Consider the following 21,198-nt stretch of genomic DNA (forward strand, 5'->3'; position numbering starts at 1 on the left):
ACATATATATACATATGTATATATACATATATATGTATATATATGTATATATATGAAGTAAAGTGAATTATATTTATTTAGCGCTTTTCTCTAGTGATTCAAAGCACTTTACATAGTGAAGCCCAATATCTAAGTTACATTTAAAGCAGTGTGGGTGGCACTGGGAGCAGGTGGGTAAAGCATCTTGCCCAAAGACACAACGGCAGTGAATCGGATGGCAGAAGCGGGGATCGAACCGAGCTATACCACCCTCATGTATATATATATATATATATATATATATATATATATATATATATATATATATATATACACATGTATAGGTGTGGGAAAAATCACAAGACTACTTCATCTCTACAGAACTGTTTCATGAGGGGTTCCCTCAATCATCAGGAGAAAAATCTCCTGATGATTGAGGGAACCCCTCATGAAACAGTTCTGTAGAGATGATAATCCAATCAAGATATATATATATATATATATATATATATATATATATATATATGTATATATATGTGTGTATATATATATATATGTATATATATGTGTGTATATATATATGTATATATATATGTATGTATATATATCTATGTATATATATGTCTGTGTGTATGTATATATATATATATGTATATATATGTATGTATATGTATATATATGTGTGTGTGTATTCATATATATATATATATATAAAAAACCTGCAGGGATCCCCGCAAGTTTGGTCCAAAAATGTTAAAAATAAGTCACATTTTTTCCCCCCCATGTTTGAATCTCTAGATCAACTTTTTTAAAAATGTTTTATGCCATCTTTATTCAAGAAAACCCTGATTTCAGTGACAGTTAAAACAATCCATCCATCCATCCAGTTAAAAAAATATCCCACTAAAATGTCCAAGAGTCCAATAGCAGGCATGGGAAATGTCGCCAATACGCGGAAATCAGTGTAAAACTTCTGCGTTTTTTAAAATAAAATACATTAAAAAATAAGCCCGATCCAAACTAAATTTGTTGAACGCTTGCCTCAGCCGCAGGTGCTCGATGTTCCTCTGCCATAAACACTGCACTGAGTTGCAGGACAGGAAATGATCGCTTGCTGGTTCCACTCTGCTGCTAATCATATTTGAATGATTACCACTCTTAGTTCCCAACCACTTGTAGTTATTTATAGTAGTTATTTATTAGCAGTCAGCGACAAGATTGACTTTTGGCATGAGGGATGACATGGGAAGTATAGTACCTGAGGGGGCGTGGCCAAATGGGAAACATTCTTTGCGCGCATGTTATAGAGTTTTAGGTGACATTTTCAAAGATAACAATGTTGGTAAATATCTACTCACATAAACCAACAATTCTGTGGTGTGGAACATGTCCGTGTCAGCAAAGTTGGCAGATTAGAATAAATCCAAAAGTCAAACATAATGTAGAAATGCAACCAATTGCACAATATTTTGGGACTTGCACAGCAGTGTCAGGCTTGTCCCTGACAGTTTGGCCATGTTTTAGTTTTTCCTCTGCGTTTGTCTTTGTTTCCTGTCAGCGCTCTTATTTTGTCCGTTTCCTGTTTGTCTCCCTGAGTGCTGTCTCCCCAGCTGTGGCTGATTGGCACCTGGCCACACCTGGTGTCAATCAGCCAGATACTATTTAAAGCTGCCTTCCCCCTTCAGTCAGTGCTGGATTATTGTCACCACTACCTGTCAATGTCATTAATCCTTATCGTTGTAGCTGTGTCTACTTCTGTTCACTCAGCTCATGTCATAGTTCCTTCATGTCACAGTAAGTGTTTTTGTTTCTAGACCGCAGTTAGCCTTTGTGCTAGCTTTTGTTCATAGCCAAGTTTGATCTTGTTTTAGTGTTAAATTAAATCATGTTTACCTGCACAATGCCTGTCGCCGTCTCTGTATCTTGGGGTCCGTCAACAACAACATGTGACAGACAAAACTTTAAAATGTTCCTCTTTTTTTTGTCAGTTTTCCTCTTCTTCCCTCAAAGGGTCCTCACATGCTTGCAAAAGCGCCCCACTCATAAACGTCTTCAAAATAAGTCATACTTACTTTTTACTTTCAACACTTAAAAATCTTTAGATCAACTTTAGATTCATCCGTTCATTATAAGTTACTATTTTCTTTGTTTATTGTTATTTTTTGTTTTATCCCGTCTGTCATGGAAAACCTTGTTTTTAAAGGCAAACACATAAAAAATGCAATATTTCCCCCCGAAAAATATTTCAAAGTGTAATATTTGATGAGATGTAAGTGGAGGCTTGATTAGGTCAATAACTCATAATAACAGTGATTTTCATTCATTAATATTTTTAGAGCAATGGCAGTTTTAAAGGGGAACATTATCACCAGACCTATGCAAGCGTCAATATCTACCTTGATGTTGCATAAAAAAAGACCATGTATTTTTTTAACCGATTTCCGAACTCTAAACGGGTGAATTTTGGCAAATTAAACGCCTTTCTGTTTATCGGTCTTTTCCCGATGACGTCAGAGCGTGACGTCACTGAGGTAATACACCCGCCATTTTCATTTTCACATTACAAACACCGGGTCTCGGCTCTGCTATTTTCCGTTTTTTCGACTATTTTTTGGAACCTTGGAGACATCATGCCTCGTCGGTGTGTTGTCGGAGGGTGTAACAACACTAACAGGGAGGGATTCAGGTTGCACCACTGGCAAGAAATCTGCCGCCAGACCCCCATTGAATGTACCAGAGTGTCTCCACATTTGACCGGCAATGCTAAGACAGACATGGCACAGAGATGTATGGATAACCTGCAGATGCATTTGCAACGATTAAGTCAACGAAATCACAAAGGTGAGTTTTGTTGATGTTGTTGACTTATGTGCTAATCAGACATATTTGGTCACAGCATGACTGCCAGCTAATCGATGCTAACATGCTACACTAATCGATGCTCACATGCTATTTACGCTAGCTGTATGTACATTTGAAACTAGATACCCACATTTAATGCGAAACAAACACTTACCAATCGACGGATTTAAGTTGCTCCAGTGTCACAAGATGCGAAAATCCTGATCGTTTGGTCTGTACATTTTACCGGCGATGCTAATAAGGCAGCCATGCTATGGGCCACTTCATTAGGTACACCCACGCTATGGCCGAATAGCGTCAATAGTTATTCGCCCAATAGCTTCAATTTCTTCTTCAATTTCGTTTTCGTTATCTGCGTCCATACTCCGACCATCTGTTTCAATACATGCGTAATCTGTTGAATCGCTTAAGCCGCTGAAATCCGAGTCTGAATCCGAGCTAATGTCGCTATATCTTGCTGTGGTAACCGCCATGTTGTTTGTATTGGCAGCCCTGTGTGACGTCACAGGGAAATGGATAATGGTTTCGAAGATAGCGAAAATAAGGCACTTTAAAGCTTTATTTAAGGATATTACGGGACCGGTAAAATTTTGAAAAAAACTTCAAAAAATACAACAAGCCACTGGGAACTGATTTTTATTGTTTTTAACCCTTTTGAAATTGTGATAATGTTCCCCTTTAAAGAATAAAACAGCCTGCATGGCATCCTTGTGTTGTTAGAGTCAACATTGTAGCTTCATCTCATTATATTATTCACCTCTTTGCTCTTTTATTTCACTTTTTTGATGACACCTTTTTTAGCCCAGGGCTGTGAATGTACGCATATGTTGTTAGCTCGCCGATGACTACGTTTTCTTCTCCTCTCCTTCCATCCCAACTCACCCGTGATGACCAACGTGTGCGAGACCCCGGCCTCGTTCAGCATCCGCTTGATGTGGTTCTTGTACAGCGTGAGGGCTTGGCCTTTCCCGCTCTGTGGATTGACCAGCAGCATCATGTGACCCCGCTGGCTCACCACATTACCTACAAGCAGAACACACGTGTCGGACATCACAGGAGGTACTGTCTTTAATAGGGATGCACCGAAATGAAAATTTATGGCCGAAGCCGAATAAAATTTAAACGCTTGGCCGAAGGCCGAATACCGAATAATGAATGCAGTTTTTCACAATTTTTTTTATATTGCATAAATAGCCTAGAAAAATATTTTGACATGTTTTTCAAATAAAGTAATTTTTTATTGAATATTGACATTTTTTTAATATTCCAGTAGCCTTTGCTTTTCAAAAAAAAGCACAAAGTTTTTCATTTAAAATGGATAAACCCGCAACAAATGAATTATTGTCCTTTTGGCAAAAGTCTGCTTAGCCACAGTAGATATGCTAATAATGCAAACAGAGGCCCCACTAAATCTCAATAAGTGTGTGCTTGTAACCTCATACACTTATACAGGTACACAACATATCCCAACGTCACCGCGTCACTGCACGTTGGTTGATTGCGTCACTGCGTCAAAAAATTGCGTCACACGCCACTATTCGGCCTTGTTTTTAACTCATTCCACCGAAGGCCGAATGTGGCTTTTTTGCCATATTCGGCCGAATATATTCGGTTACCGATTAATCGGGGCATCCCTAATTTTTAGGTACTCATATCACTGGCTGACTGAAGTCCACATTGCATGCACTTTACCTGTCACTTTTGCCAAGAAATAAGAAGATATATATACACACAAAAGCAGTGAAGTTGTGTAAATGGTAAATAAAAAGAGAATACAACAACAACTTATATTCACTTGAATAGACTGCAAAGACAAGATATTTCATGCCTTTTTTTGCAAATAATCATGAAGTTAGAATGTAATGGCAGCAACACATTGCATCCATCCATCCATCCATTTTCTACCGCTTATTCCCTTTCGGGGTCGCGGGGGGCGCTGGCGCCTATCTCAGCTACAATCGGGCGGAAGGCGGAGTACACCCTGGACAAGTCGCCACCTCATCGCAGGGCCAACACAGATAGACAGACAACATTCACACTCACATTCACACACTAGGGCCAATTTAGTGTTGCCAATCAACCTATCGCAAAAAAGGTATTTTTTTGCAATGTACCCTTTACTCCTATGAAGCGCTCTATTCTTTAGGTTTGGCTAACGTTTATTTTCTTCGTTGGAGTGCGTGAAAAAAAAGGAAAACTTAAGTCTTACATGAGGATTGTGAATGAGAGGCAAAATTTCCCCCAAAAAGTGCAGTTCTCCTTAGAAGTGGATGATTTGAGGTTAGCTGTGACAATGTCAGAGACACACGTTATCTGGGAGCTTTTCTCCCGTCCAAAGGCAAAACCTAGTAACTCCCTTCTAGCTGATTTTGAGAAAACAAAGGAAAAGCAATCTATCTTGATGCTGTCTCACAAAGATCTACAAAGTCATCAAACGTATAGATCAGGGGTCGGGAACCTTTTGGCTGAGAGAGCCATTAAAGCCAAATATTTCAAAATGTATTTCAGTGAGAGCCATATCATATTCTTTAACACTCAATACAACTAAATGTGTGCATTTTTGAGTAAGACCAACATTTTTAGAGTATAATAAGTATATTATTCTCTTTGATAACATTGTTATTCTGAAGCTAACCAATAATAAATAAAGTGTCACGTCTGTTGATCATGTTTTTGCTTGGCCATGTGCTGTTTGTCCTTTGGACTCTTTAAGTTCCTGTTTTATTCCACTCCCTTGTCTGGTTTCCTTGGTTACTCATTTTGTCCACCTGTCTCTGGTGGACAAAATGCCCGCTCACCTGCTTCCCAAACTCTAATCAGAGGCAGTATTTAAGCTTGTCTTTGCCAGTCAGTCGCCCTGGCGTCAATGTGATCTTTTCTTGCTCTGTGCTGACTTGTTTCATGCCTTACCATAGTTTCGTGCTTCATGCCATGCCAAGTAAGTTTTGCTTGATTTATGTTCATAGTCTGTTTATGCGTTAGCTTTGTTCCTTAGCCCAAGTTGTGCCTCCACTGTGAGCGATTTTTGTTTGTATCTTTTTTTAGTTTAAATTGAATCATGTTTTTACCTAAATGCTATGTCCCGAGTAGTCTGTCTGCCTTCCTGGGGGAACGACCCTGAAGCAAGCTGCGACCTCCCCCATCGTGACATAAAATACTTCTTACCATTAATGCGACTTTTTGAACAGGTACGGTAGAAAACGGATGGATGGATTAAAATGCATGAGAATGTTTTAGCTTTTGCACGTTATTTTTAGCGCTGTGATTACCAGCGAAATTATTAATAATTATTGTGTTAAGCAATGTCAGCTAAGATTTATCTGAGAGCCAGATGCAGTCATCAAAAGAACCACATCTGGCTCTAGAGCCATAGGTTCCCTACCCCTGGTATAGATTGTTTTCTTGAGCTTTCATTTTCTTGCCGATTGATCCATGGATTGAATCTGCTCTCATGAACGTGTGCCCTTTCTCCAGATATTTTATCACAATCTCGGGTGGGCCCCGTTCTGCGTTTGCACATTGGGCAAAGGCCGTGTACAGCGTCCAGTTTTTATTTTGACCGCCACAGTTATCTGCCCAAAAGAGTATGCAAGGGGAAGAATCAAGAACAATACATTTAATGAAGGTGCCAATCTTCCAAATATCCCCTCGTGCCATAATATCACATAATCAGGTTGACCATCGGCCCCCATTCGTGCAAATGTCTCATTAAAGACAATAAGGCGACTGACAAAGAAGCTCCGATTGGTCCCTTGAGATACTAGGTTTTTCTGTTGTATCTACGCGGTTATGTGGTAGTTGCTAGGTCCTGCCATGCGCGTAACGGCTTACATACGGAACAAATTACAATATCGCATACACTAATGTAAAGCATATCACCTAGGAACTCCAAAATTATTATCAGCTCAGTTTTGACAAAAATTGAGTTACTGGGTTTTGCCTCTGGACGTGAGAGTTGCTGTCACGCGTCAAATCAATTTCTGCACAAGTGATACAAATATGTTTCGGATCAAACTCTCAAAGCCAGATGTGGCTCTTTTGATGACTACATCTGGCTCTCAGATAAATCTTAGCTGACACTGCTTAACACGATAATTATTAATAATTTCGCTGGTAATCCCAGCGCTAAAAATAACGTGCAAAATATAAAACATTCTCATGCATTTAAATCCATCCAACCGTTTTCTACCGTACCTGTTCAAGAAGTCGCATTAATGGTAAGAAGTATTTTATGTCACGATGGGGGAGGTCGCAGCTTGCTGCAGGGTCGTTCCCCCAGGAAGGAAGGCAGACTACTCGGGACATGGCATTTAGGTAAAAACATGATTTAATTTAAACTAAAAAAAGATACTCATAGTCATCATTGTTGTGCAGCCCTTTGAGACACTAGTGATTTAGGGCTATATAAATAATCATTGATTGATTGATTGATACAAACAAAAATCGCTCACAGTGGAGGCACAACTTGGGCTAAGGAACAAAGCTAACACATAAACAGACTATGAACATAATTCAAGCAAAATTTACTTGGCATGGCATGAAGCACGAAACTATGGCAAGGCATGAAACAAGTCAGCACAGAGCAAGAAAAGATCACATTGACGCCAGGGCGACTGACTGGCAAAAACAAGCTTAAATACTGCCTCTGATTAGTGCTCGGGAAGCAGGTGAGCGGGCATTTTGTCCACCAGAGACAGGTGGACAAAATGAGTAACCAAGGAAACCAGACAAGGGAGTGGAAAAAAACAGGAACTTAAAGAGTCCAAAGGACAAACAGCACATGGCCAAACAAAAACATGATCAACAGACATGACATTTTATTTATTATTGGTTAGCTTCAGAATAACAATGTTATTAAAAAGAATAAAAGACTTATTACACTCTAAACATGTTGGTCTTACTCAAAAATGCACACATTTAGTTGTATTGAGTGTTAAAGAATATGATATGGCTCTCACTGAAATACATTTTGAAATATTTGGCTTTAATGGCTCTCTCAGCCAAAAGGTTCCCGACCCCTGGTTTACAACCAGCTTACATCTACCAATCTTTTTAAAACACACCCTGACCATGGTCTGCTCTGGGAGGCGCAGCATCGAGCCAAAAGTGGGCGGAGGTGAAGTACAGGCTGGATTTGGCCATCTGTCCCAAAGCAAGAAAGGACAAACTAAATGTCACACACACGCACACACACACACACACACACACACACATGCACACACACTACGCACTGTAGCTGCTGACAGAAGCACATTATATATGTTATATCGTTTCATAGTTGGTTAGAATAAATAAATACAATGTATTTATTTATAAGTTCATATTTACATATAAGTTTATATTTACATATAATAAGTTCATATTTACAAGTTTAATAAGTTTTATAGGTTAAATTTACATATAATGTGATTAAGAATGTATTTTCTTTGGTAATTTCATGCAAGTATATGTTAATTTTCTTTTTGTTACAAAACCTGTGTCAATTGTCGATTGGACGGGAACATATTTTTTGGTCACGTTGTTGGGGGGACAATTAATATGTGACGGAATAAGGGAAGCAGCAAGCGATTGATGGAAGAGGTTAATGAAGTTTCAGCTTGAAAATAAACTTTATTCCCTGGGAGTTTGTGAGGCCGATGAGGTATGACTCTTTCTGACAATGAAGAGTGAAGTGAAGTGAATTATATTTATATAGCGCTTTTCTCTAGTGACGCAAAGCACTTTACATAATGAAAGCTGATATCTAAGTTACATTTAAAGCAGTGTGGGTGGCACTGGGAGCAGGTGGGTCAAAAGGCTTGCCCAAGGACACGAAGGCAGTGACTAGGATGGTGAAAGCGGGAATCGAACCTGGAACTCTCAAGTTGCTGGCACGGCCGCTCTACCAACCGAGCTATACCGCCAATGTTTGTGACGTCAATGTGTTTCCTTTTATTTGATGTCAGACTAATTGTTTGTCAACACTGTCTGCTCTCACTTTTTCGCACATTTCACCCTCTGATGTTCTGTGTACCTGCACTCTGTCCTCCCCCTGTCTAGGCCAGTGTGTGTGTGTGTGTGTGTGTGTGTGTGGTACACAGAACATCAATTTCCACACTTCTATTAGTGGACCCGGACATGTTATATGTAACAAAAATGTGTATGGGGGGGTTTAAGGTGTGTGGTGATTAAATATGTGTTCTGATATATGTTCTTCATAGAAATTGAGCCAAAATTAATTAATTGTATCATTTTCTTTTAATAAAAAATGAAAATGGGTCCCACACACCCAAAGCACCACACCTCGGAGGGCGTAACACACACACACACACACGCACACACACACACACACACACACACACACACACACACACACGCACTCTTCTAAACACACAACTTTCAGGTTGTTCGGACGTGAACAAAGTCCACAAAAAGGTTTAGTTTTCCAGCACTTCATGCTGTTCCTGTTTTTAGTAGAGATGTGTGAAGAAGATCAACTCAGTTTATCTTCCATCCTCTAATCCAGGGGTTGTCAACCTTTTTTCAGTGATGTACCCCCTGTGAACATTTTTTTCATTCAAGTACCCCCTAATCAGAGCAAAGCATTTTGGGTTGAAAAAAAGAGAGAAAGAAGTAAAATACAGCACTATATCATCAGTTTCTGATTTATTAAATTGTTTAACACTGCAAAATATTGCTCATTTGTAGTGGTCTTTCTTGAACTATTTGGAAAAAAAGGTATAAAAATAAGTAAAAACTTGTTGGAAAATAAACAAGTGATTCAATTCTGAATAAAGATTTCTAATCATCAACTTAAAATGCCCTCTTTGAGGATTGTAATAGAGATCCATCTGGATTTGTGAACTTAATTCTAAACATTTCTTCACAAAAAATTAAATCCTTAACATCAATATTTCTGGAACATGTCCACAAAAAATCTAGCTGTCAACACTGAATATTGCATTGTTGCATTTCATTTCACACTTTATGAACTTACATTCATATTTTGTTGAAGTATTATTCAATAAATATATTTATAAAGGATTTTTCAATTGTTGCTATTTTTAGAATATTTTTGAAAAATCTCACGTACCCCTTGGCATACCTTCAAGTACCCCCATTTGAGAACAGCTGTTCTAATCTAACTTTCTTTATCCAGCACTTTACTTGCTCAAAACAAACTGGACATCTTCATAAGCACAACTCATGACAAGACAACCTGATAAGATTTGGATTTCCACAAGTGATGAATGAATTACGTTTAGTGTGTGCCTGCTCATAAATGATAGTGTCAGGCTTGTCCCTGACAGTTTAGCTATGACATATGAGTTAGAACTATCCGCTACAAGAGGTGGGAGTCTTTGGACACTTCACCATTTGACTACGGTTACGTTAACCGTAGTTAGTGGCCTAGTGGTTAGAGTGTGCGCTGTGAGATGGGTAGGTTGTAAGTTCAAACCCCGGCCGAGTCATACCAAAGACTACATACATGGGAGCCATTACCACTCAGCATCAAGGGTTGGAATTGGGGGTTAAATCACCACAAATGATTCCTGGGCGCGGCACGGCTGCTGCACACTGCTCCCCTCATCTCCCAGGGGGTGATCAAGGGGATGGGTCAAATGCAGAGGACACATTTCACCACACCAGTGTGTGTGTGACAATCATTGCTACTTTAACTTTAACGTTAATCGATTATTGATGCATCTATTTGTGTATTGATGCAGTTTTACATTTCTTTTTCGTTTCGCTAAATAAGGGCTTACCACTTGCAACTTTTAAAAACAGTGCATTTATAATAAGAAACAGTAAATTAATTCCCATCGCATTAATCAAATTATGGAAAATGTGTGCAAAACTAGAGCATAAACACCCTAAATGTCAGCCAAACTGTAAGAACTGTCTGCATGACTTTATTTACAATAAATACAGAAGCCAAAAGCAGTGAAGTTGTCACCTAAATAAAAAGAAAATACAACAAATCCTTTTCAACTTATATTCAATTAAGATCCAGTTTGAACATTAAAGGGGAACATTATCACCAAACCTATGCAAGCGTCAATATATACCTTGATGTTGCAGAAAAAAGACCATGTATTTTTTTTTAACCAATTTCCGAACTCTAAATGGGTTGCACGATACAATCAGTGCACAACAGAACAAATATCCCGACGGCATCCACATCATAGCGGGGGACTTTAATCATGTCGACCTGAAAAAAGTGCTCCCCAAACTTCACCAGCATGTGAAGTGTGCTACGAGGGGAGCTAACACACTGGACAAAGTCTATTCCAACATAAAAAAAGGATATAGAGCCAAACAACTTCCCCAATTAGGCAAGTCTGACCACATATCCCTGCTCCTTTTGCCAGCTTACACACCAATAAGAAAAAGTGCTCCTATCACAACCAAAACGGTCAAAACATGGCCGGAGGGAGCCATGGAACAGCTGCAGGACTGCTTTGATACAACAGACTGGTCAGTTTTTGAAAACCCAGACTTGGAGCAGTACACAGAAGCAGTCCTGGGGTACATCAAACACTGCATAGACACTGTCACAGTGGACAAGCGCATCCGAGTCTACCCCAACAGGAAGCCCTGGATGACAAAAACAGTCCAGGGCTTACTCAAAGAGAGAGACAGTGCCTTCAAAGCGCAGGACCTGGCACTCTACAGTGCTGCCAGAGCCAATCTGAAGAGAGGCATCAGAGAGGCAAAAGCCGAACATAGGAGGAAAATGGAAGCCCACCTGCAGAGCAACAACACCAAGGAGGTATGGAAAGGAATAAAAGACATGACCAACTTCAGACCCAGTAACCCTTCGGCTGACGGCGACGCCTCTCGAGCAGGGGAGTTAAACAGCTTCTTCGCCCGATTTGAGAGAAAAACACCTGCAGCCGTCACAACAGTTCCACCCAACACCCACAGCAGCTGCACCCTTATACTGGAGGAGCATGAGGTGAGACGCACGCTGAAGGCAGTGAACCCGAGGAAGGCTACGGGCCCAGATGGAGTCCCGGGACAGGTACTAAGAGACTGTGCAGACCAGCTGGCAGGAGTATTTACGAAGATCTTCACCCAGTCCCTCTCCCAGGCCGTCATCCCATCATGCCTGAAGACCTCCACAATAATCCCGGTGCCGAAGAAGAACTCTGTCAGATGTCTGAATGACTACCGTCCAGTTGCACTTACACCTATAGCTATGAAGTGCTTCGAGAAGCTGGTACGGACCCATATCACCTCAGTCCTCCCTCCCGAGCTCGACCCACACCAGTTTGCCTACAGAGCCAACAGGTCCACAGAGGACGCCATCGCCACAGCCCTACACTCCTCCCTGGGTCACCTGGAGACGGGGGGAAGCTACGTGCGGCTGCTTTTTGTGGATTATAGCTCGGCATTTAACACCATTATTCCTGATAGACTGGTGTCCAAACTGTCAGACATGGGTCTCTCGAACTCCATCTGCATGTGGATTAAGGACTTCTTATCCAACCGCCCCCAGAGGGTGCAGTTGGGTCGCCACATGTCATCAAGCCTGCACCTCAGTACCGGCTCTCCACAAGGCTGCGTGCTGAGCCCCCTTCTCTACTCCATCTACACATACGACTGCACACCTGCCCACTCCAGCAACTCCATCATCAAATTTGCGGATGACACCACCGTAGTGGGGCTCATCTCGGAGGGAGACGAGGCTGCATATCGGGATGAGGTGGAGAAGCTGTCGGATTGGTGCAAAGTCAACAACCTGGCCCTGAACACCTCCAAGACCAAGGAGCTGGTCATAGACTTCAGGAGGAAAAAAACGGACATCCTGCCCCTGATCATCAGTGGTGACTGTGTGGAGAGGGTCTCCGACTTCCGCTCCCTGGGAGTCCACCTGGCCAACGACCTATCCTGGAGCACCAACACCACGGCTACCATCAAGAAGGCACACCAGAGACTGCACTTCCTGAGAATACTCAGGAACAACCACCTCTCACAGGAACTGCTGGTGTCCTTCTACCGGTGCTCCATTGAGAGCATCCTGACCTACTGCATCTGCGTGTGGTTCAGCAGCTGCACGGCCGCAGAGAGAACGGCGCTCCAGAGAGTCATAAAGACCGCCCAGAAGTTAATCGGATGCCCCCTCCCCCCCCTGGCTGACCTGTACAGCTCCCGCTGTCTCAGGAAAGCACAGAGCATCCTGAAAGACCCATTCCACCCCAGGCACAGCCACCTGGAACTGCTACCCTCAGGCAGACGCTACAGGGTGCTAAAAGCGAGCACCAATAGACTAAAAAATAGCTTTTACCCAAGAGCCATAGTAGCACTAAACAGGCACTGAGTGTCCATATGTCCATCATGTCCTCATGTGTAATGTTTAAATGTTTTTCTATTTTTTTGGACTACAATGTGAAATAATGTTTTATGTATGTATACATAGATACATCTGTCATCTCTATTTTTTTTTATTTATTTATTTTTTATTTATTAATTAATTTTTTTATTTATTTATTTATTTTTTTTTAAATTTATACTACCATATTGTATATGCACCTTAGGAGGAGCTGCTCCAATTTCGTTGTTCTTTGAACCTGTTCATTGCAATAATGACAATAAAAACTCTATTCTATTCTCTATTCTATTCTCTTTCTGTTTATCGGTCTTTTAGCGATGACGTCAGAACGTGACGTCACCGAGGTAACACACCCGCCATTTTCATTTTCACATTACAAACACCTGGTCTCAGCTCTGTTATTTTCCGTTTTTTCGACTATTTTTTGGAACCTTGGAGACATCATGCCTCGTCGGTGTGTTGTCGGAGGGTGTAACAACACTAACAGGGAGGGATTCAAGTTGCACCACTGGCAAGAAATCTGCCGCAAGACCCCCATTGAATGTGCCAGAGTGTCTGCACATTTTACCGGCGATGCTAAGACAGACATGGCACAAAGATGTATGGATAACCTGCAGATGCATTTGCAACGATTAAGTCAAAGAAATCACAAAGGTGAGTTTTGTGGATGTTGTTGACTTATGTGCTAATCAGACATATTTGGACACGGCATGACTGCCAGCTAATCGATGCTAACATGCTACGCTAATCGATGCTAACATGCTATTTACGCTAGCTGTATGTACATTTGAAACTAGATACCCACATTTAATGCGAAACAAACACTTACCAATCGACGGATTTAAGTTGCTCCAGTGTCACAAGATGCGAAAGTCCTGATTGTTTGGTCCGCACATTTTACCGGCGATGCTAATAAGGCAGCCATTCTATGGGCCACTTCATTAGGTACACCCATGCTATGGCCGAATAGCGTCAATAGCTATTCGCTCAATAGCTTCAATTTCTTCTTCGACTTCGTTTTCGCTATCTGCCTCCATACTCCAACCATCTGTTTCAATACATGCGTAATCTGTTGAATCACTTAAGTCGCTGAAATCCAGGTCTGAATCCGAGCTAATGTCGCTATATCTTGCAGTGCTATTCGCCATTGTTTGTTTACATTGGCAGCACTCTATGACGTCACAGGGAAACGGACAGTCGCATCGCAAATAGCGAAAATCAAGAACTATAAAGCTTTTTTTAGGGATATTCCGGGAGGTGTAAAATTTGGAAAAAAACTTCGAAAAATAAAACAAGCCACTGAGAACTAATTTTTATAGTTTTTAACGCTTTTGAAATTGTGATAATGTTCCCCTTTAAGTTCCAACTGGTAAACTTTATTATTTGTTGAAGTTATTTAAACCATTTGGAATTTGAGGCCTGCAGCATGTTTCAAAAAAGCTGGCACAAGTGGCAAAAAAGAGTGAGAAAGTTGAGGAATGCTCTGATCCGGAACATCCCACAGGTGAACAAGCTAATTGGGAACAGGTGGTTGCCGTGATTGGCTATAAGAGCAGCTGCCATGAAATGCTCACTCATTCACAAACAAAGACGGGGCGAGGGTCACCACTTTGTCAACAAATGCCTGAACAAATTGTTTAAGAACAGCATTTCTCGAGCAGCTATTGCAAGGACTTTAGGGATTTCAGTTTCCCTTTAGTGTGCATCCCCTTTTTTAAGGAGCCTTTTTAACTTCAGCAACTCATCACACAAAAAAGGTAAATATCGACCCCGGAGCAACATATTAAATGTTCATTTATCCATTTCAGTACAGGTTTCTCATTGTTCCCAGTGGGTTGAGTTTTTCCTTGCCCTGACGTAGGATCTGAGCCCAGGATGTGGTTGTGGCTTTTACAGCCCTTTGAGACACTTGTGATTAAGGGCTATATCAGGGGTAGGGAACCTATAGCTCTAGAGCCAGATGTGGCTCTTTTGATGACTGCATCTGGTTCTCAGATAAATCCGAGCTGACACTGCTTGACATGATAAGTAATGAATCATTTCGCTTGTAATCACAGTGTTAAAAGTAACGTTCAAAATATAAAACATTCTCGTGCATTTTAATCCATCCATCCGTTTTCTACCGCACCTGTTCAAGAAGTTGCGTTAATGGTAAAAAGTTATTTATTTATTATTGATTAGTGTGGGGCTTGCCCTCCTGGGGTTTCTTCAGACCACCAAGCACCGACATGAGAGCCTGTTTAAGGGTTACAATATTGTTTTATTTTTCAATAAGTCTCACAGTTGCTTTTCAGCCATTTTCCTTTTCTCTTTCGTTCTTGCTTGCACTCTGGCTCCAGCCCCAACCCCGTCTCTCCTCCTGGCTGCTGCTTATAACATAGCGACTGGTGATTAGATAACAAGGGCCAGGTGGGCCATCTACGCACCTGTCGCTGATTTCGAGGCCGGTCCTGGCACACCCTGCTTCGCTGCAGGCCCGCAGGCCACACCCCCTCCACAGTTAGCTTCAGAATAACAATGTTATTACAGAGAATAACAGACTTATTATACTCTATAAATGTTGGTTTTACTTAAAAATGTACGTGATTAGTTGTGTTCAGTGTAAAAAAAAATGTTACATGGCTCTTACGGAAATACCTTTTACAATACTTGGCTTCTTGGCTCTCTCAGCCAAAAAGGTTCCCGACCCCTGGGCTATACAAATAAACTCATTGATTGTGTGATCATTAGTCATACTGTATGCGTTTTGCTTCGCCTCCTGCATAAACAAGTAGAATTATTCTCTACAAAATGGGATTGATGTGATTGTTATTGGAGGTGTAGAACAGATTGTTGGGGTTAGCATTATTTCTTCCGGAAACAATGTATTCAGCTTTTGTCTGAGCTTTCGGAAGGGGTCACTACTGAAAGACTGCTGTTTTTTATTTTGGGACAATTCTCTGATTGTCACGGCCTTCCGGGGGGATCATCCTTGCATTTGTAAGGACAGGACAGGAAGTTGATGAAAACAACCTCCTGGAGAAAGATGATAATCTGCAATATAGCACACAGACTCAAGCACAGTTGTTCTTCTTTGATTCCGTCCACGTGTATGAGGATCCAAGAGTGATAGCAGCACATTAGTGGCCTCATGAATCAGCGGGCGCTGAAGGCCCCGACCTTGCTACCAGAGACAACCTCCTTGGCCAAATTCAAATCCCTTCCACTTCCTGTGTGCCAGTCCTCCCATTCCAGAAGGATTATCTACTGTATCTCCTGGCCTCAGTCTGCTTGCAGTTTCCTCCTCCATCATTAGCTGACGGGGCACACAGCCAGAGTGTGACACATGTTGTATATTTAGCCAGCCATCATGTACTTCAGAAGAGGACTGGAGTTTGTTTGTGTGGGAATGGGCGTAACTCTGATTGCCAAGTGATGTGCAGTTTGTCCACTCAACTGTGACTCAGTGAAACCCAATCCCGTCGTAAACATCGAGCTCTGTTTAAGCCGTAGTTGTATGGCAGTCGTGATGGTGACCGACTCCCTCACGTCCAACCACAACGTCCATAGGAAATATTGCGACTAACCTCACTGGACAAAGCTGGTGTTGTGATGTGTGATTACGGACGTCTCCTCGGCTCTCTCCCAACCCAGAGCATGGGAACTGGCCCAGATCTTAATGGCGTAATCACTACTGAGGTATCCGCGGTAGTATTTCCTAGGGCCTAATTGAAGCTGGGGAAAACCCAAGAGCCGGAAAAACGTCCTTGTAATAGCTATCTGGCCATGGTCTGAAAATAGATCACTTTTAGACTGGCAGAGCTCACACTCACTAGCAGGTCTGGGATAAAACCATTCATAAGATGGATCAAAACCTTTGTACCACCTCCAGTCCCTAGCGACAGGCTCAGATCTGACATGTGTGATGAGGCTCTTAAAACCTGACGAAGACCCATTAGGACGGAATCCAGTTTCCACATTAAAAAGGATTAAGGGATTAACACGACCTGGTGCGAATCTCTCCGTTCTGCAATATGACATACTATATGGCCGCATTTGCAATCTGCTTTTCACTAAATAGTGCAGCGTGTGTGTGTGTGTGTGAGATTCTAGCTTTATGTGTTTAGTAGAGATGCGCAGATAGGCAATTAAATCATCCGCAACCGCATCACTAAAGTCGTCATCCACCCGCCATCTACCCGAACCAACATTTTATCGAAACCGCAACCGCCCGCCCGTTGTTATTCATCAGGGGTCGGCAACCTTTACCACTCAAAGAGCTATTTCGACCCGTTTCACAGAGTAAATAAGACAATGGGAGCCGCAACCATTCTCGCGTATATTTGCTGGTGCTCTTCCAGATTACAGGAATAAGGGCGTGCTATGAAGCCATTGCCTTTGACACTTTCTACAACATGTACAAACTGCTTGCCAATCCAGCCAGATGTTGTATGTAGCTTCCTCAGATACACGTACAAGATTGAAAGGCATACTGGGTGATACAGAGTACACTGATGGTTGTGATATAAACACCTTTAACACTCTTACAAATATGCGCCACACTGTGAAGCCACACCAAACAAGAATGACAAACACATTTCGGGAGAACATCCTCACAGTAACACAACATAAACGCAAATACCCAGAATCCTTTGCATCCATGACTCATCCTGACTATAATTTACACCCCCGCACTCCCAACCCCGCCCACCTTACCTATGCACGGTGGAGGGTGTGTGTGTGTGTGTGTGTGTGTGTGTGTAAATTATAGTCAGGAATAGTCATGGATACAAAGGATTCTGGGTATTTCCGTTTATGTTGTCTTACCGTGAGGATGTTCTCCCGAAATGTGTTTGTCATTCTTGTTTGGTGTGGCTTCACAGCGTGGCGCACATTAGTAAGAGTGTTAAAGTTGTTTATCTCACAACCATCAGTGTACTCTGTATGACTCTTCCTGACTAAATTATAGTCAGGAGAGTCATAGATGCAAAGGATTCTGGGTATTTGCGTTTATGTTATGTTACTGTGAGGATGTTCTCCCGGAATGTGTTTGTCATTCTTGTTTGGTGTGGCTTCACAGCGTGGCACATATTAGTAAGAGTGTTAAAGTTGTTTATATCACAACCATTAGTGTACTCTGTGTCACCCAGTATGCCTTGCAGTCGTGTACGTGTATCTGCGGAAGCCACATACAACATGTTGATGGACTGGCAAGCAGGTTGTACATGTTGTAGAAGGCGTCAAAGGCCATGGCTTCATGGCACGCCCTTTTTCTTGTTATCTGGATAACCGCCAGCAGATATTCGCAAGAATATTTGCGGCTCCTGTTGTCTTCTTTGCTTCGTGACACGGGTCAAAATGGCTCTTTGAGTGGTAAAGGTTGCCGATCCCTGAACTATATATATTAAATAATTCCGAAAGGTTTAACCGCCACCCGCCCGAATCTAATTAAAGTCTATTTTTTCGTCATGTCACCCGCCCGACCCGCGCTTCTCTAGTGTCTAGCTTTAACTGCACTTCTTTTGGGATAATGCCTATGGTTTGATTGATTGAAACTTTTATTAGTAGATTGTACAGTACAGTATATAGTCCATACAATTGACCACTAAATGGTCAATTGTATGGACTTCTTTAAGTCGGGGTCCACGTTAATCAATTCATGGTTTTGTAAATAAACTTTATATTAGGGGTGTAATGGTACACAAGAATTTCGGTTCGGTACGTACCTCAGTTTAGAAGTCACGGTTCGGTTCATTTTTGGTACAGTAAGAAAACAATAAAATATAAATTTTTGGGTTATTTAATTACCAAATTTGTAAACAATGGCTTTATCCTGTCAACATTGTGAATACTATAATAATTCTGCCCACGTTATTCCACATTAAACTGCCTCAAGATGTTGCTTGGATTAAATAAAATGACCAAACTTTTCTTCTACATATAAAAAGTGCAACATTAAACCGTTTCAAGTCATCTCATCATGCTTAATTTATTACAGCATTTGGGAAGCCAGTAGTTAGTAGATTTTTATTATGTAAATGTGATATTTTTATCAACGTGAGAGCAGGGACCCTGCCATTCAAAACTAGGCTGCTACATTACTAATGATTAATGTAATTATAGCTGAAAAAATAGTACAATAGCAATAGGAGAGACTATTCATCCCTGAACACCATGGAGTTCAAGTGAAATAACAGACAGACAAGGCTTTGTTGCCCCTAACACACACACACACACACACACACACACACACAGCAAAATGAGCTAACGTTACGCTAAAAGCTAATGAGCCTTCACATCAAGCCAGAACTGCGGGCGAGCTGAGCTGCAGTTTAAGTTTCTAGAACAGGGGTAGGGATCCTATGGCTCTAGATCCAGATGTGGCTTTTGTGATGGCTGCATCTGGCTCTCAGATCAATCTTAGTTGACATTGCTTAACACGATAAGTAATGAATAATTCCGCTGGTAATCACAGTGTCAAAAATAACGTTCAAAATATAAAACATTTTCATGCATTTTAATCCATCCATCCGGTTTCTACCTCACCTGTTCAAGAAGTCTCATTAATAGTAAGAAGTATTTTATTTAATGCTGGTTAGCTTTATAATAACAATGTTATTAAAAAAAATAAGAGACTTATCATACTCTAAAAATGTTGGTCTTACTTAAAAATGCACACATTTAGTTGTATTCAGTCTTAAAAAAAATATTATATGGCTCTCACTGAAATACTTTTTAAAATATTTGGCTTGTATGGCTCTCTCAGCCAAAAAGGTTCCGACCCCTGTTCTAGAAGGTCAACGGGCTCATGGTGATGTTTCTAGTAGTTGACTGAGAGGTGTTTATTATCATTTGGGGATAGTACGCTTTCTTATGCTCACCTGCTAAACACCTATCTGCTCGACGCTGAAGCATTGACTACATGAGCTCTGAATACGCACTGCTGATTGGCTTTGTATGTAACCAATCAGATGGTTGTGTGGGTGGGACAATGCTGGGTGCTGGCACAGAGGCAAAAGAAGCAAAGCAGCTTGTTAAGACTTTAGCTTAGAAACTCGTTCGGTACACCCCCGTACCAAAACGGTTCAATACAAATACACGTACCGTTACACCCTTCTTTACTGTCATTGTGGCAATCACAAACAAGGAAATGACCACAGAAGCTTTGTTACATAAGAGGTTGAGATATATGACATTGGAATAGTAATAATATGCACACATGGAGGAAAATGATGTTTACAAACTGCCTTTACTTATCGTGGCCTATTCTAGTTATGTTTCAATATGCAAACCATGGCTAATTTTTACTCTGGTTACGTCGACAACCGCTTATGTCAGTCAGCTATAGTCCCATAAACTGTATTTCAATTACTGAACACATCATTTTGTTGACAGTAGCAATTAGATGCAGTATACATGCTAACACTTCTCCATCATGCTACATGTACAAAGTGCGAGTGCCTGAGCAGAGAGCACACAGTGTGTTTTTACAGAGGCTGAGAGTGGACCACGCTCAAATCCAAATGCTGCAGCGCTGGGTGTTGTTGTTGTTGTTGTACTTTTGAAGGGATGTCAGCAAGTGTGAGATGAGACTGCAACATTCAGACTAAACACAATCTGCAAATCTCAACCACTATTTAAATATTCAGCATGGCCATTGGGAGCATGCCTCGGACCGCATCCTGAGTTTACTCATCGCTGTCGGTTAAAGGGGAACATTATCACCAAACCTATGCAAGCGTCAATATCTACCTTGATGTTGCAGAAAAAAGACCATGTATTTTTTTAACCGATTTCCGAACTCTAAATGGGTGAATTTTGGCAAATTAAACGCCTTTCTGTTTATCGGTCTTTTAGCGATGACGTCAGAACGTGACGTCACTGAGGTATACACCCGCCATTTTCATTTTCACATTACAAACACCGGGTCTCAGCTCTGTTATTTTCCGTTTTTTCGACTACTTTTTGGAACCTTGGAGACATCATGCCTCGTCGGTGTGTTGTCGGAGGGTGTAACAACACTAACAGGGAGGGATTCAAGTTGCACCAATGGCAAGAAATAT

The 21,198-nt window shown here is 41.3% G+C and overlaps 1 pseudogene; it reads right to left on the reverse strand.

Moving 5' to 3' along the window:
* LOC133538892 (sphingosine kinase 2-like) overlaps nucleotides 1-21,198 on the reverse strand; it is a 71,445-nt pseudogene that overhangs the window by 33,560 nt on the left and 16,687 nt on the right.

Source organism: Nerophis ophidion, linkage group LG20, assembly GCF_033978795.1.
Source record: "Nerophis ophidion isolate RoL-2023_Sa linkage group LG20, RoL_Noph_v1.0, whole genome shotgun sequence".
Taxonomy (NCBI): domain Eukaryota; kingdom Metazoa; phylum Chordata; class Actinopteri; order Syngnathiformes; family Syngnathidae; genus Nerophis; species Nerophis ophidion.